Here is a 15,968-nt window from a genome sequence, read left to right as displayed (position 1 = left end):
CGGGGCCCTCCTGCGTGGTATTRAGTTCCAGTGTGGTGGYTGCAGAGCCACCTGTTGCCCTGAAAATGATAATCTGGCTCAGCTGGAACCTCTTCGGTCCCATTCTCACTATCTTCCCTGCTGGCTTCCCCCCTGTCCTGTGTGCGCCAGATGTGCACTGTTTTTGTGTTCCTGAAACAACCCCCGGAGAATGAGAAGTACATTACGAAACAAGTTGTGAATGTGTTACTTTTTTTTCTCATTGTTTGGTTTCTCGAAGGCCACCCCTCTTGTAACGATGGACTTGTGCTATACTGTAGCCACATCTTGCAAACTCCTTTTGCTATTCAGACCTCGAAAAGGGATTTCTGGCATGGCTATAGACAAGAATGTATTTCCGTGCTTGGTTAGAAAGGTTTTTGGAAGGAAGGAAGAGAAACACTTGACAGGGTATGGGCTCATAATGAGGGCTTTTACATGAAAAATTGACTTTTTGTACCAAGCAGCAAGTTATTGTCATGGACAGATGCAAGAATTCCATTATGTAACGTAAAATAATGGGAATGTAGCATATCATATCTTTCCATGGCATTACAATACTGGATTTTTTAACRTCCACTAATAGCTGTTATTAAGTCAGGATCATATTTCATTGTAAGCTATTATAAGGGAGTGCGTATTATGCAYTATAACTATCATAATGCCTTTTAACTTGCCGGCTTTAAATAAACCATTACAGATTTTTGTTTTGTGTACACCCAGTAGCATCACATACCATCTAACATATCTCTTACCATTTACTTTGCAGTGGCTGTCAGGTGCATGATGGGAAGTGGGCTGGCAGGGGACAGCAGTGTGGTGGAGGACCAGAATCAATTGGCAGTGTAATGAGATGGCGACGCGCCAGGTTGCCATGGAGCTCACTTGGGCTGTCCTTCACTGGAGGATTTGTAAATGAGAGAGAGAGAGAGAGAGAAAGGCCGAGAGAGTGGTAAAGAGATGAAGAAAGGCAGAGAGAGAGGTAAAGAGATGAAGAAAGGCAGAGAGAGAGGTAAAGAGATGAAGAAAGGCAGAGAGAAAAAGAGAGGAGGACTGAGATAGTGGGAAACGGGCTGTGTATAGTGAAATTAAAGCCTGTTCGGGGTTGAGAGGGTTGTTATGCAGGAGAGATGAAGAATGAGTTAAAGAGAAATAAAAATACTACAGTAAGAATCTGTGTGTGTTCTGATGCTCTTATCCCAACGGCTTGAACTGTTTGCCCTTGAATTGCTTTTGGGCATACTGAATTTGTATTTTTATACCTAATCTGATGTTCAGAAAGAAAAGAAAGGAACCTACCTTGTCTGCCAGTATTGATTTCTTTCCCCTGTTCCTTCTCTCTTGCCAAAAGCATAGCTGCTTTCTCTTCCAACGGAATGGAATTAGTCTGTTTGATTTCAATGTAAATGCACACATCGCTTCATCATGTTGACGTGTCAATCAGCGGCTGCTATGCAATATGTGGGAGAGCAGTTTGTGTCACAACATTGTCACTACCACAACAAAATAGAACTTTGTTTTGGTATTGACAGTTTCGGGTGTGACAATTAATACCTCTTTTCCAATTTTCCAAATAACTGTTGCTATACATTATATGGTCGACACTATTTGTGACAGCTGATGACGACTGCCATGTATAAATGGAATTTGTTATCCGCTTATGTTCACTGTCTTCGAACACTTATTTTGGCCCTTGACTTTAACAGTCTGTTGGCCACTGCATTGGCAGGATATATTTTTGTTGTGTTTCTGTACACACACACACACACACACACACACACACACACACACACACACATACACACCTAAAGCTCATTACAGTTGCCCTCTGCTACTGTACCTGTCAATCCATATTGGGCCATAACACTTCCTGGTGTTATCAAGCACCACTTCTGTGATTGTACAGAACTGATACTTTACATTACTCTCATTGATGCTCTGTCTCCTCCTCCCCCTCCCTTCCACCTCCTCCTCCTCTTCCTCCTAGATATAGGTCCTAGCAGCTAGCTAATATGGCCGACAACATCTGTTGCCAGTGAGTGTTTTTTTCTCTCTCTCCTGACTAGCAACTACAGCTAATGCCGGGCTTGCTAAGTAGAGAGGGAGGGCTGTGAAAGGACAGACTGTCGGCGGTGGCAGTCGCCCGCAACACCAGCTGTGCCCTCTCCCACTGGGCACTGACGCTCATTTGGGCCAGGTCATCTAGGGACACAGAGAGAGAGAGAGAGAGAGAGAGGTAAAGAGACACAGATGGAGGGAGCAGAGAGGGAAAGCTGACTGACTGACTCCCTGTAGAAAAGGCAGGAGCGGGAAGGGAGGTTAGCATCCTGGTTCTGAATTTGTGGGTTTGGATGTGCGTCTGCCTCTGGCCTGTGTGCCACAGGGCTGGACAGACAGACAGCCAGGCAATGGCGATAGAACAGATCTCACAGTCACTGGAGAACAAAAGCACACTTCATCCCTCTGCATCCTTCCATACATTGGCTCATATGGCCTTCTCCAGCTTGGCTGGGGTCCGATCATCCTCTTAGTGGTGTMCTGTCTCCATTCCAGACGGACACATTCCTCAGACGTTGATGACGATCCCAGATAACAATCATAAACTCATGAGGAGAATTTTAGACTATACTAATCAATGCCAACTCATGCTAATTGACATCCCTGGGGTGAGCGATTGTGGCTTGGAAAACTTTTGGCGCTGCTGTGTGGATTAATGCAAGGCATTGGTGGAGGGCTGCCGCAGTAGTGCGTGAGTGGAATATCAGAGAGAGTGAGAGGGGCAGAAGAGGGAGAGGGCGGAAATTTGGAAGGGGTGGGACACAGTGTCTTACTGTAATTGAACATGAAGACAATCACTCATAGGCTGCATGCACTCATCGCTTATTTATTTTAATGCACATGTAACACCGTTTCCCCTCCACCCTTCATTAGAATTGAGCATGCAGAACACTGTGAATGCTGGTTGCTGGTTCACGTTTATTTCTAATGGGTATTCTTCAGTGTGTTCTGTTGTTGTCATAGAATTAGGAATGAGTCATTTAATAGGACCTCTTTGGTTGTTGTGCTCCATTTGCTGGCTGTGTGTGAATCCCCTCAAGTAAACACTGTGCCGGCTGGCTGTCTGTTTGTCTGTCTGGCAGCCTGGGGTATGCCCATGTCAGGGTGTCAGCGTCAGGTTATTGAAGGGGAAGCGGAGGCTAGGATTCAGAGAAGTCGGTAACACTTTACTTAACGCCTATATGCATTATGATATGGTCGTAATGGTTGTGATGCATTATAAGACTTGTCCTAAGCATTCATAACCCCCTTATAGTGTCTTATTATCATCTGATAATGATCCTGACTAAATACCAGCCATTGTAGAAATGTGGATACATAGATAGACATTATAAGCCTTGTTATAACACATGTTAAAGACTCATACATGCTAATAACAAGTTAATAAGCGCGTGTGTGTGTGTGTGTGTTGTGTGTGGTGTGTGTGTGTGTGTGTGTGTGTGTGTGTGTGTGTGTGTGTGTGTGTGTGTGTGTGTGTGTGTGTGTGTGTGTGTGTGTGTGTGTGTGTGTGTGTGTGTGTGTTGAATAGTGATAGCCCACACTCGATAACAGTGCAAGGCAACTAATACTTTATGCCATCATTGTTTTTCCTGACGGCTTATTTGGGTTTGTCCGTCGTGATTTATATGTGTGTGCATTGCTCAGTGCTATATTTATTTATTCACCTCAGATCGTTAGATGTGCTACAACATGAATGTAATCCAGTGATTACTGTACAGCCCAGTGACCTGCACATCCCCTGGAAACCATACTGTATGGGAGCTCAAATGGAGAAAGTGGATTCCTTTTTCATTGAAATACACACACACGCGGCCAATAGATATCGGCAGTGTGTGTTTAGTTTAGTTCAGAATAGCAGGAGGACACATGGGTTAGCAGTAGTAGTGACATTGTATCTGGAGCTACTTCCAGACTGTGGGGGGAACGCTTTGCATCTATGTGAAGGGATCTGCTACAGTAATGATAGCCAAGCTGCCAAAAGGACTTCTTCTTTTCTATCAGTCTGGGGCCAAAGCGAACTGCAGATTGGGTATTTATTTTTGGTGCAGGGAAGTCTTCCAAGAGTGTGTGTGTGTGCGCATGTGTGTATGTGTGCGCATGTGTGTATGTGTGCGCATGTGTCTGTGCCCATGTGGTTGTGTGCGTGTCTATGCTTGTGTGTGTGTTTGTTGGGAGGTGTGGGGGAACGGCAGAGGTGTGTGTGTGTTGGGGGGAGGACTGTGGTGTACCTGGGCTCTCTCTCTCTCTCGAGATGGGAAAGAGAAGCTTTAGCGGAAGGGGAGAGGTTAAAGAGGTGAAGGGGCTGGGGCACAACTCCATTTTCCCTTTCGACGAATTTCCACAGTCTCTTCTTTCTTTCGCTTTTATTCAACAGAGTGAGGCAGTGAAAGAGAGCAATAGAGAGAGAGAGAGAGAGAGAGAGAGCGAGAACGAGAGAGATGGAGAGAGTGAAAGAGAGAATCAAGACCATTTTTTTAAGAGTCGATCTTGGCTTTCTTACAAACAGATGTTGCCTGTCATTTGGCCGTTAAGCAGGCACCCGGTTAGTAGAACACAGAGGTTTTACTGGCTGAAAATATTCGTTCTTTCTTATTTATCGTTTCATTATCATGAYGAAAATCGAACTCTTATAAACAGGGAAATCTATCTTTGTTATTTAGTTTTTTGTCTTTTAGTTCTCTCTCAGCCAGCTTTCCTTTCCTTCCTCTTCCTTCCTCTCTCTCTGCCTATTTTTCTTTGTCTCACTTTTTCTCTCTTTTCTATTGCCTTTTTGATGGGTTCGTTAGTTGCATGTTTGTGTTTTGTTTCCTTGTGGGTCACAGTGGACCTTCTGCCAAGTGCTGTAGGCGCCCTGAGTAGAGAGAAAACATTTGGAAACAATAAAAAGACAATCGGTAAGTCATTATTAACATGCTTTCAAGCTCGCTGGTGCTTCTTCCTCGTCTTCCAGCTTTCTCTCTCTCTCTCTCGYTCTCATATAGTTTCTCCAACCTCACTGTTTCAACCGTAGCTATAACTTTATTTTTTTGTGGTGTTTCCACTTTTCAGTGTAGCGATAGGGCCTACCTGTTCCTGGCTGTACGTTTTGTTTGCATTTCTAGGCATTTCGATGACGTGTCGCGTACCTACCTCTCTTTTAATCTCCCTGCGTTTCAGATTGTCTTAGTGTTGTTGTGTTTGCTTGCTGTCGAGCGATGGTGGTGGTGGCTGTAGCGATCCCAGGGTCTGTGCTCTGTGCTCTGTTCTGTCTCTCTGAGTGTGTTCACGGTAGCGCCCTGGTGCATTTAACCTCTCCACCCCCATGCAGGGGCGAGGGGCTCTGCTCCACTGGGTCTGATGCTAGGGCTTCTAGGGTGTGGTTGGCCCCCGCTGCCCCTTTTGTCCCACTATTCTCAAGGTGTCTTTTAACTTCTTGGCACAGCCCCACTAACACAGTTTGAACAACTTGGCAGCAGCTTCAAAGTCAAATCTGTTGATTTCAACTCAAGTGGAGGGAAACAAGAAAGAAACCAACTTTGGGCTCTGAAAGTTCAAATTGACTTCTTCTTTTAGGCCACTTGTCACTTCACAGTAATACATATAATTATCTGCTAAAATATCTATCTTACATCCTCATTTTGATCAATAAGATGTTTCCCATATGGTATTTTTATCTATGAAGAGGTGGATGGATTATCTTAACAATTTCAGAACGGTAGAAAACCAATGCATGACGTGAAGCATGCAATTCCATTTCGATACATTGAAGTCTATTCAATTCACGTTGCACCTCGAAGAATTTCTCTTTTGGTTTGTTAACTATATACAAGCAACGATTCCACTATATTTCTTCAATGTGATTTGTGTAGGTGGTAGAAAAATGGGTCAACACACTGATACACCTGGAGTGAGGCATTTTAGTCTTAAGCTTTGTAGTGTTAGTGTGATTCAATGAATAACTGTTTCCTGGGGATGTGCTCTCACTGCTGTGAGCAGGCCGGTAAAATAAACAGCAGACTGGTTTGTGGGACTCAAAGTCTAAAGAACAAGTAATGAAATATCCTAAATATGGATTTTGGAGATGACTGCAGTTAGCCCTCTTTGAAATATAATGTAATTTATACACAAACAGCAGTACCTCTTTTAAAGGAGTTTTTCGATCGCAGCAATACTATTTTGTCTTCCTCCACTTAGTTCAGTTAACAACAATACATTTTAGAAAGGCAATGTTAATTATCCCCAAATGACGGAAATGATTATGAAACACAATCATCAAAGACACCTTGTTCACAATCACAACGACTTGTCAAGATAAACTTCAAATTAATTCAATCAAATTCAAATCAAATGAGTTGATTTACTAAATTCATTCTCTGCTCATGTAGGATGTGGACAACTCAAATCTGCATAGTTTATGGCTTATATTAGGTTGGGAGTGTCCAATTTGATCAGTTCCCAAAAAAGCTATGTATTTGTAGTAAATCCTCACGAGATGTGTTACTCTGTTGTTTTACTGCTATCAATGCAATTGAATTGAGTTACTTTGATTGCTAGGTTAGACATGATTTTCTGGGAAGATACTGTACTGAACAAGAGGCTTTTTGAGACTACATCTATGCCCAAGTACTTGTTTGATCAATTAGTCTGATTTGTAGTTATCTTATGTAGACATTTTCTTTAGGTTTTAGTGTTGTATGAAAACAGACAATTAGAATCTATCGCTAGAAATATGAACTAGTAACGGTCTTTATAGCAAAGGAGGGTTGGATTTTTGAGGAGTTGGACTTTTCCAAGTAGGTGATACAACATAGTTAGAAGCAATGCTTGTAAGCCTTAGTGCTATCTGGGATCAGTCTTAGTGATAACACTGAGCTGCGTGCTTGTAATTGAAGAAGAAGAAGCCTGAATGATGTTTACCGGATTGGGTTAGAACGACGGTCACTTTTTTAAATTTGCGTAAAGTATCTATTTCTGAATTAGTGGTTTGGAGTGCTTTGAGAATCTATTCATAGCAGAAAAGGGTACTTTTGAACATACATTTTTTGGAGGTGAAACTCCATTCAAATATCACACATCCTCTCACACATCCTCTCAAGTTTTTATTATGATTTACTCCATTTTCAGTTCGGCACTCAATGTGTAAGCCYAGAGTGACACTTGAGCAATAAGCAGGTCATTTCTTTAGAACTGCAATGTATTTTCACTATCTATGTACCTAGTATGAAAACCTCAGTTTAAGCAAATGTGTTTAAAAGTAATCATTGACAAAGAGATATTGAGTACTATAATTGTTTACTTAGAATTGACTGTAACTTCGGATCAAATAGGATTTTGTGTGTTTAGACTTTTCTAAGTAATTATTTTTCCAGGTGATGTGGCTGCTTTACTGTATCCTAAAACATCTTCTACACTACATAATAAACTTGTCATTGGAAACACTGATAATCCATTTCATAATATTGTCCTAGTATTCTCTTAAACTTAAAGAGGAGACTATATTCACTGAAGTCACTATTGTAACCTCATTCATAACAATTACAAATATAATTTATTGTAATTTCCATGACACTGTTGCAAGATTATATGTTAAATAGTAGTTAATAAATGGGTAATAAATTCCGTCATATTTAAAAAATGTAATTAAAAATACTGGATGATAAAACAATTTGCATATCACCTTTTGCCATTGATAAAGGTGTAGATAAGCCTGCTAACTTGTATTATTATTATTGCCCCAAGGTATTTCCTCCTTGTAGATACGATTAGTCACCATATCAAGCTTATCTGTGAGAATATTATTTTGATAATGAGTGGTTTCATCGTGTTATTAGGTATTGTATACTCTTGACTCCTTACTGTAGATTGACCCAACGTATGGATGGAAGAAACCTGCCCACAGCCACAAACCCGTAGATCCGAACTTGTGCTAACTGACCTCACAAGCTTGATTCTATTGGTCTCTGTCTGTGTGGCCCATGCAGCTGACCTTCACCCAAACTGTTGCACTCTTGAATCCATGGGTATTAGTGTTAACCAATAAGACGGCATTCTTCTCTGTCTTTGTAATGAGACAGGTATGTCATATAGTATCTTAAGATCACTCTTAAATACTATACAGTTCCAGGCACTAAAATATTAGGTATGGTGGTGCTGTACATTGGTGGAATGTCTCTCCTCTATTTAAAGATTGGCAATTTAGAAGATTCGTATTCAGAGGCTTACAGTATCCATAGCAGCTTAAAGTTGACAGTGACCCAGTAGGCTACATTTAGTACACGTTATTGTGAGCCGTGCAGGAATCGAACCAACAACCCTGGCATTGCCAGCAGCACCATGCTCTAACCCACTGAGCCATTGCGACCACAATTTGCAACTCACTGTCATCGCTGTCCTTTGCTACCCAGTGACTCCAGGACTGCGGTACTGCTTGCTCCCAGGCTGAGGTAGTAGGTTGTATAGTTGAGAATTACACCCTGGGAGATAACTGTACAACCTCCTAGCTTTCCCTGTGGTAGGCACAACTCCTGCCCATGGGGCAGCCTACTGCAAGGAGCCAACAACTTGACAGGCATGATGACTCAGCATCTCCACCACGCCAAACCTCAAACTGAGAGGTTGGGTTGAGAGAGAGAGATAGAGAGAGATAGGATGAGAGAGGAGTGCTCAACTCAACAAGTTTTTAAGTTTCCCCTTGTTAACACAGGTTTTCTTAAAAAGGTGACCTAGTATTGGTCCCACTTTATTTATGAAGAGTTTCTAAATGTTTTGCAGAGTTTATTCATATTTATTGATGGTGAAGGAATCCTTTAAAGATAGTTTATAAATCAGTAATAAACAGTTATAACTTGGTTGAAATTGTATAATTGTGATTTGTGGTATAGCAGATACATGCAGCGATGTGCTAGCCGAAGCACTCTGGCAATCCGAACAGTCTATAAACTACTTAAAAACCCTTTATAAAACCCTGCTAAATAGGATACCTTCATGTGAAGCCTTACCAACGTATTTTAGTTGAATCACAATGACTTCATTAGGTCTGTCTAAGACTACTTGATATAGCCACCAGGAATGGATGGTCAAGAAATTGAAGATTCTTGATAATTCRTCATATAATTCAAGTGTCTTGAATTTTGCTATAATGTGTCTGGTCTCAGGGCTTAGAGATCCAATCTGTTTAATAAATGACCACAGTTGAAATGACTGACTAGTAGAGTAGAAGTCCAGTTGAGATTCAAATGTTTTTTTTTAACATTATTTCATAATGTTTTATTATTACTGTAAGTCACCTGAAAGTGACAGTGCATTTAGATGTGCTACCATCTCCTCTTCTGCATATTTTCATACATGTCAACTCTCTGAGAGGTAACATAGATGAGCAACACAGTCAACAGAAATGATCCAATACACCTGACTAAACAATAAGCAGAAATTGTTAACAATTTGTCACCAAATTGTTATCAATAAACCAATTAGGCACATTTGGGCAGACTTGATACAACATTTTGAACAGTAATGCAATTGTTCATTGGATCAGTCTAAACCATTGCACATACACTGCTGCCATCTAGTGGCCAAAATCTAAATTGTGCCTAGAGTTCTAAGTCATATTTATTTATTTATTTWWTTTATTTATTTCACCTTTATTTAACCAGGTAGGCAAATTGAGAACACGTTCTCATTTACAATTGCGACCTGGATATATAATGGCCTTTCTCTTGCATTTCAAAGATGACAGGGGGAAAAAGAATAAAGAAACGCATGTTWTTTTGTTTGTATTATCTTTTACCAGATCTAATGTGTTATATTCTCCTACATTAATTTTACATTTCCACAAACTTCAAAGTGTTTCCTTTCAAATGGTATCAATAATATGCATATCCTTGCTTCAGGTCCTGAGCTACAGGCAGTTAGATTTGGGTATGTCATTTTAGGCGAAAATTGAAAAAAAMMCAGTTTGATCCTTAAGAAAAGGTTGCTGATACTACTAGTAATTTACAGTAGATATGTGTATGTGAGCCGCTCATCAGAAAATCTATGCATAAACCCGTAACTATTTTGCATACCTGGGTTTTGTTCAATATAGGGCACTCAATTAAAACATTTTGCAACAACGTATTTCAGTCCACATTATTTTTTCAACATTTCCATTTACTTTAACAGTCTTTCACTGTACTCACACTATATGTAAGCAATAATGCCTGAGGGGTATGGTATATGGCCAATATACCACAGCTTAGGGCTGTTCTCATGACACAGCCCTTAGCTGTGGTATATTGGCCATATATCACAAACCCCCGAGGTGCCTTATTGCTATTATAAACTGGTTAACAACAGAATTAGATCAGTAAAAATAAATGTTTTGTCATTCCCATGGTATACCACGGCTGTCAACCAATCAGCATTCAGGGCTTGAACCACCCAGTTTATAATAAAATATTCCGTTTACAATTCAGCTGTGATGGAAAGCCAAGCATACACAGCTTTGTTGAGACCAGGCTTTCTCTACTGCTAATGCACTCCGGTGGGAGAGTTATGATAGACCTTTTACACCATAAATAAAGTACTTTGCCGTATTTACCAAACATATTAATGAAAAACAAAACATGCAGTTCCAAAGAAAATTGATAGAGACAAATGTGAYATCTACCTTTTAGATTTTAGATAATATATATAATATATTCATGGAATGATTTCATATTTCCACTCCTTATTATCCTTTTGGAGATTACTGTATGTGAGAATGTATAGGTCTGTAAGAAACCTACCGTGTAGGCTATCGCCTTCTAAGAATGTGTGAGAGAAGCTGCACTATGAGATTTACTATTCCTTTGAAAGATATAACAAAGTCCCTGTACTGTATATATAATCTGTTGAAGYCTGCAAGCCATCTCCCTCCCTGTCTCCCAATCCTGGATTTGGAGTATCCAGTTATTGGTTGTTGTAATAGAGCAAAAGGCTGCCCCCTGTTGGTCAAACCACTGTGCTGTCCGACAGTTGGAGACTGAGGTTTAGGCAGTGACTACCTGGGCAAATGAAGAGAACAATGAGACTGCATCTCAAGGTTCAGGTGTATTCTAAACGCGCAGTATAGTGTGTGTGTGTGTCTTATCTGTTTGTGTGTGTGCGCTCGCACACACGTGAGCATGTCCGTACATACATGCCAGCATGTGCACCAGCGTGTGTGTGACTGTGTGTGCGTGCCTGAGTGTGTGTGTGTGCCTATGTGTGTGGTGCGTGTGCGTGTGTTTTGGGGTGGCTGTCAGGGCCTGTGTGCTGTGTAATCTCAGCCGTGATGCACTAATCCAAACCAGATCAGTGTGTGTGAGAGGGTCCAGAGCACTGTCGGGTGAGCCGCTCGTCGCAGCTCTCTTTGCTGCTAATCATAGCCAMAGGAAAAGAGATGTGACAGACAAACAAGTGTTTCAGCCCAGGACCTCCACTCCAAGGCGCATCTGTGCACTCAATCTTTTTTTTGTCTTTTGATAATGAATCGTCTTTTCAACACATTGGTTCACCATTCTCTGTGCTCAAATACATTATGATTTAAGGCATGTACAATGGTTCAATTCCATCGTAGCTATGTTGAGGACTTGTTCAAKTGTAAAGTGTTGTCAAGGCAAGCTACTACATTGTAATTGTAAAGGCTACAGTAGACCAAAATATCTACAAAGATATCTTATACCTGAATCATGGATTGTGAATTAGAATTGTAATTAATGTTCAGTAACAGACTTAAAAAATCACTGAAAATACCTACAGTATGTGTTCATGCCAACCATATTTATTTATTTGTAAGATTTGATWGGGATGTGCTTAGTTGTCTATGTAATATTTTTAATTGTGTTTATAGCAGTGCTTTTATCAATACCAAACTTCACTGTAGATTTTTCAATAGTGAATGTTCACCCTACTGTATGAATCAGCATCATCTTTGTCTTACTTCCCYGTAGAAATATGGACACAAAAGTACAGTTTACATCATCCAATATTCCCGTTAACCACTATCTATAAACCTGACTTACAGTATGTTGCTGTATGTTACACATCTGTTAGTGTTTAACTGTGACTGCCTCTGTACAGAATGCATCTTTGTAAAGCATTTATGAATTAAAACATCCACAACATATAGAAGTGCCCTCTACTGCTTTGACCCGATACTGTCCTCCTGCGCTTGTCAGCCTGAGTGACACATGTCAATCACACTCACCACATGTAGCCTACTCTGTTTCAGACACCTACCTACACAATATTGTGCTACCGTGTTGTGCTACGTTTGATTGTGTTTGTGTTGTACACTTTGGCGTATTGTATGACGTAGGCTGGTTTCTTTTTCAGGTCTGGGTCTGTGCTGATATACAGTACGCCCTGCATTATTTCTACATGTACCACCAGCAGACTCTAAATTAGAGCACTGCATCAACTCCAATTAATCGTCTGTTGCTTGTTTTATTCCCTTTTGCATGACTTAATCCAGCCATGCTGTTTACAGACACAGTATGTATGTCTGTTAGTGTGTGTGTGTCTTTGTGTGTGTGTATGCACAAGTCTTTGTCTGTTTGCTGTGGGTTCTCGGCGCCTGTCAAAGCCAGTCTAATATTAGCGCCTCGGTGAATACTGGCTGTATCTGGACTGGACGAAAGGATGGTGATAAATGAGGATAGCTGCGGTGGAGAAGGGCTTGGGGGGGGGGGCGCACGGGCGCTCTTTAAACGAGAGGGAAAATTATAAAGTGGTAGCATCAGGCTTTTTTTAAGTGAGAGAGAGAGAACCGTCGGCACTGAGCCTTCATTGCAGTCCAAACAGGAGAAGCCAATACAATGCACAGTCTGGGAGACAGCAGTCAAAGAGGATTGGAGATTAGTTAGCCGGAGCAGACGCRCCCAGAGAGGGAAAGATGGAGAGAGAGACTGAGCAGAGAGAAAGGAAGAGGGCAGTGTGGTCTAGGGGATTTTTTCTCTCTCSCCGTCGTTGAATTGAGCCTACATTGTGTTGTACGTCGCCAGCCTCCCCCTCAGCTATATTTGTCCCTCCCCCATCATCTCTCCCCCTCTCTTTCCACTCTCCGTATCAAAGCCTGGGGGAGCCAGTAGAGATTAAATGTAGCCTCTATAAGCCAAGCACATCATGTAGCTATGTTTCTATGGCCTGCTCTCTCTCGCCCCTCTCTCTCGCTCTCTTTCTGCTCTCTCTCTCTCCCCTCTCATTCTCTTTTTGAAGGATAGTGTTAATGATGTCGGGCATGTGTGAGGCAGTGAGTGAGAGAGAGCGAGGAAGAGTGAGAGAGAGAGAGAAAGAGAGAAAACGAGAGACGGAGAGGGAGGGAGGGAAAGTGAGAGAGAACGTATGAGACAGAGAGGATACATGCAAGAAGAAAATCAAGGAAAACTGAGGATTTGTTGACGGGAAACGGACTTAAATAAAACACTGAAAAGGTGGAAAAGCAAGAGGCGGCCGACTTTCTCATTCCTCCTCCTCCTCTCCCTCCGCCTCCTCCTCCTCTCTCTCTGTCTCTATCTGTCTCTCCGGCTGATACAGTAGAGAAGTGGGCCTCTTGCTTTAAATTATTACAGCTGTACAGGCAAATTAATGGATGATATTTCAACATTTATTTGGAAAAGCATTTTTTCATCTCCTGCCTTTCAACACAGATGCATGAAGACGAGAGCGGGGGACTTAGGATTCAGTTTTATTTCTTCCTTTCTCCCTTCTTCCAATTTTGCATTTGTTTCTGTTCTGCACNGAGAGAGAACCGTCGGCACTGAGCCTTCATTGCAGTCCAAACAGGAGAAGCCAATACAATGCACAGTCTGKGAGACAGCAGTCAAAGAGGATTGGAGATTAGTTAGCCGGAGCAGACGCGCCCAGAGAGGGAAAGATGAAGAGAGAGAGTGAGCAGAGAGAAATGAAGAGGGCAGTGTGGTCTAGGGAATTTTTTCTCTCCCCGTCGTTGAATTGAACCTACATTGTGTTGTACGTCGCCAGCCTCCCCCTCAGCTATATTTGTCCCTCCCCCATCATCTCTCCCTCGCTCTCTCCCCCTCTCTTTCCGCTCTCCGTATCAAAGCCTGGGGGAGCCAGTGGAGATTAAATGTAGCCTCTATAAGCCAAGCACATCATGTAGCTATGTTTCTATGACCTGCTCTCTCTTTCTGCTCTCTCTCTCCTCTCATTCTCTTTTTGAAGGATAGTGTTAATGATGTCGGGCATGTGTGAGGTAGTGAGGCAGTGAGAGAGAGAGAGAGAGAGAGAGAGAGAGAGAGAGACACAGAGAGGGAGGGAAAGTGAGAGAGACCGTATGAGACAGAGAGGAATACGTGCAAGAAGAAAATCAAGGAAAACAGAGGATTTGTTGACGGGAAACAGACTTGAATAAAACACTGAAAAGGTGGAAAAGCGAGAGGCGGCCGACTTTCTCATTCCCCCTCCTCATCTCCCTCCTCCTCCTCCTCCTCCTTAGCCTCCTCCTCCTCCTTCTCCTCTCTTTCTGTCTCTATCTCTATCTGTCTCTCCGGCTGATACAACAGAGAAGTGGGCCTCTTGTTTTAAATTATTACATCTGAGCAGGCAAATTACTGGATAATATTTCCACATTTTTTGGGAAAAATATTTTTTCGTCTCCTGCCATTCAGCATGAAGACGAGAGTGGGAGACCTGGGATTCACAGTTTTCTGTGTTTCTGTTCTGCACTGAGAGAAAGAGAGGGAGGGGGGTGAAATAAAATTGATCAATGTTAGCGAGGGAAGCAGAACAGCAGCAACATCCATTGATGCATTTTGTCTTTTAAATAGTTAGGATATTTTTTTGCTTTTGTGACATATATGACAACAAACTGTACATTTTCTTCTAACCTGAACTGGATATGAAATAGGGATATACAACTGAGTAAAGGCGGCATAGGTTAACAGCAGCGAAACAAAGTGAGTGAACGTGTGTGTGTGTTCCTCCTCTCCTCTCTCTCTCAGTGAGCCAACAGACTGGTATGCTTCACTGGTGCTGTGGCCCTGGCTGCAAGCGGTGGTAGGGCTCACGCTCATCCTCTCTTCCAACTCTCTGTTCTCTCTCMTTTTTTCATACCTGCCATCTTTTTATTGTTATTCTGAACTTTTCACTTCACCTAAACCCCTGGGAGTAGCCTCTCGTTTTCTCCGACTCATCTCCCTCTCTCTCTCTCCCTCTCTCTCTTTCTGTCTGCACATGGTGGATTCTTCATCAGCCTCACCACCCATTCTCTCTCCTCCTRTTCTTATATCCGTCCATCCGTCGGTTCGCTTCGTCTCCTTGTCATCGACTAACCCATCGCTCCCCACTCGTGCCACTTTCACCCTGTAACCGTCTGTAAAGCCTGCAAGATCTTGTCCGAAACCTTGTCGACATGAGTTTAAACCTGAGTTCGTTTCTCTCTCTCTCTTTCTCTGTGTGTCGAGCAGGCTGCAACAAGGGACAAGGGCTGCTGCCTCCTCATTCCGAACCAGACGTGGGTGAGTTGATTGACGCCGTTTTCCTGCCGCTCTCTTGTTTATTTCTCAATCTATATTTCCTAAYCTATGGCTGTAGATTGAGACTGCCTGCCTCCCTTACACCTCCCTGTCTCAAACTGGTCGTGGTAGGTTCAGTGAGGATTCATATTCAGCCATCCTCGTGTGCATATCCAGATCATCGCTCTGCCCTCCTAATATTGAAATGAGTCACGTGAATGTTTCAAGATAAACTGACTTTGTGTTCTTTTCCTTGGTTATTCTTTATAGTCGTTTTGAATCGTTGGTTGGTGTGCTGCTGGCTGCTGAACCAGGATTATGTCTGGCCATCCCTTAATAACTAGCAGCTGCAGCCTGGGAATAGAGTGCATGGGAGCTTAAGGAACCGAAGGTTAGCGTTGGGTTTACCTGGAGCCAGGAGCATTTTTCAAAGTGCTG

At 42.2% G+C, this 15,968-nt stretch overlaps 1 long non-coding RNA gene across 2 annotated transcripts in view; it reads left to right on the top strand.

The window, feature by feature from the left end:
• LOC111960092 (uncharacterized) overlaps positions 1-15,968 on the top strand; it is a 99,017-nt gene that overhangs the window by 74,225 nt on the left and 8,824 nt on the right. The window contains exons 4-5 of one of the 2 annotated variants that reach the window (XR_002876771.2): positions 15,483-15,533; positions 15,801-15,968. This is a non-coding gene — a long non-coding RNA (uncharacterized lncRNA). The remainder of the gene's footprint in view (positions 1-15,482; positions 15,534-15,800) is intronic. The other variant, XR_011475022.1, reaches the window with a different exon arrangement.

The sequence above is a fragment of the Salvelinus sp. IW2-2015 genome, linkage group LG4p (assembly GCF_002910315.2).
Source record: "Salvelinus sp. IW2-2015 linkage group LG4p, ASM291031v2, whole genome shotgun sequence".
NCBI classification, from domain to species: Eukaryota; Metazoa; Chordata; class Actinopteri; order Salmoniformes; family Salmonidae; genus Salvelinus; species Salvelinus sp. IW2-2015.
This window is presented reverse-complemented; position numbering and strand designations above follow the sequence as displayed.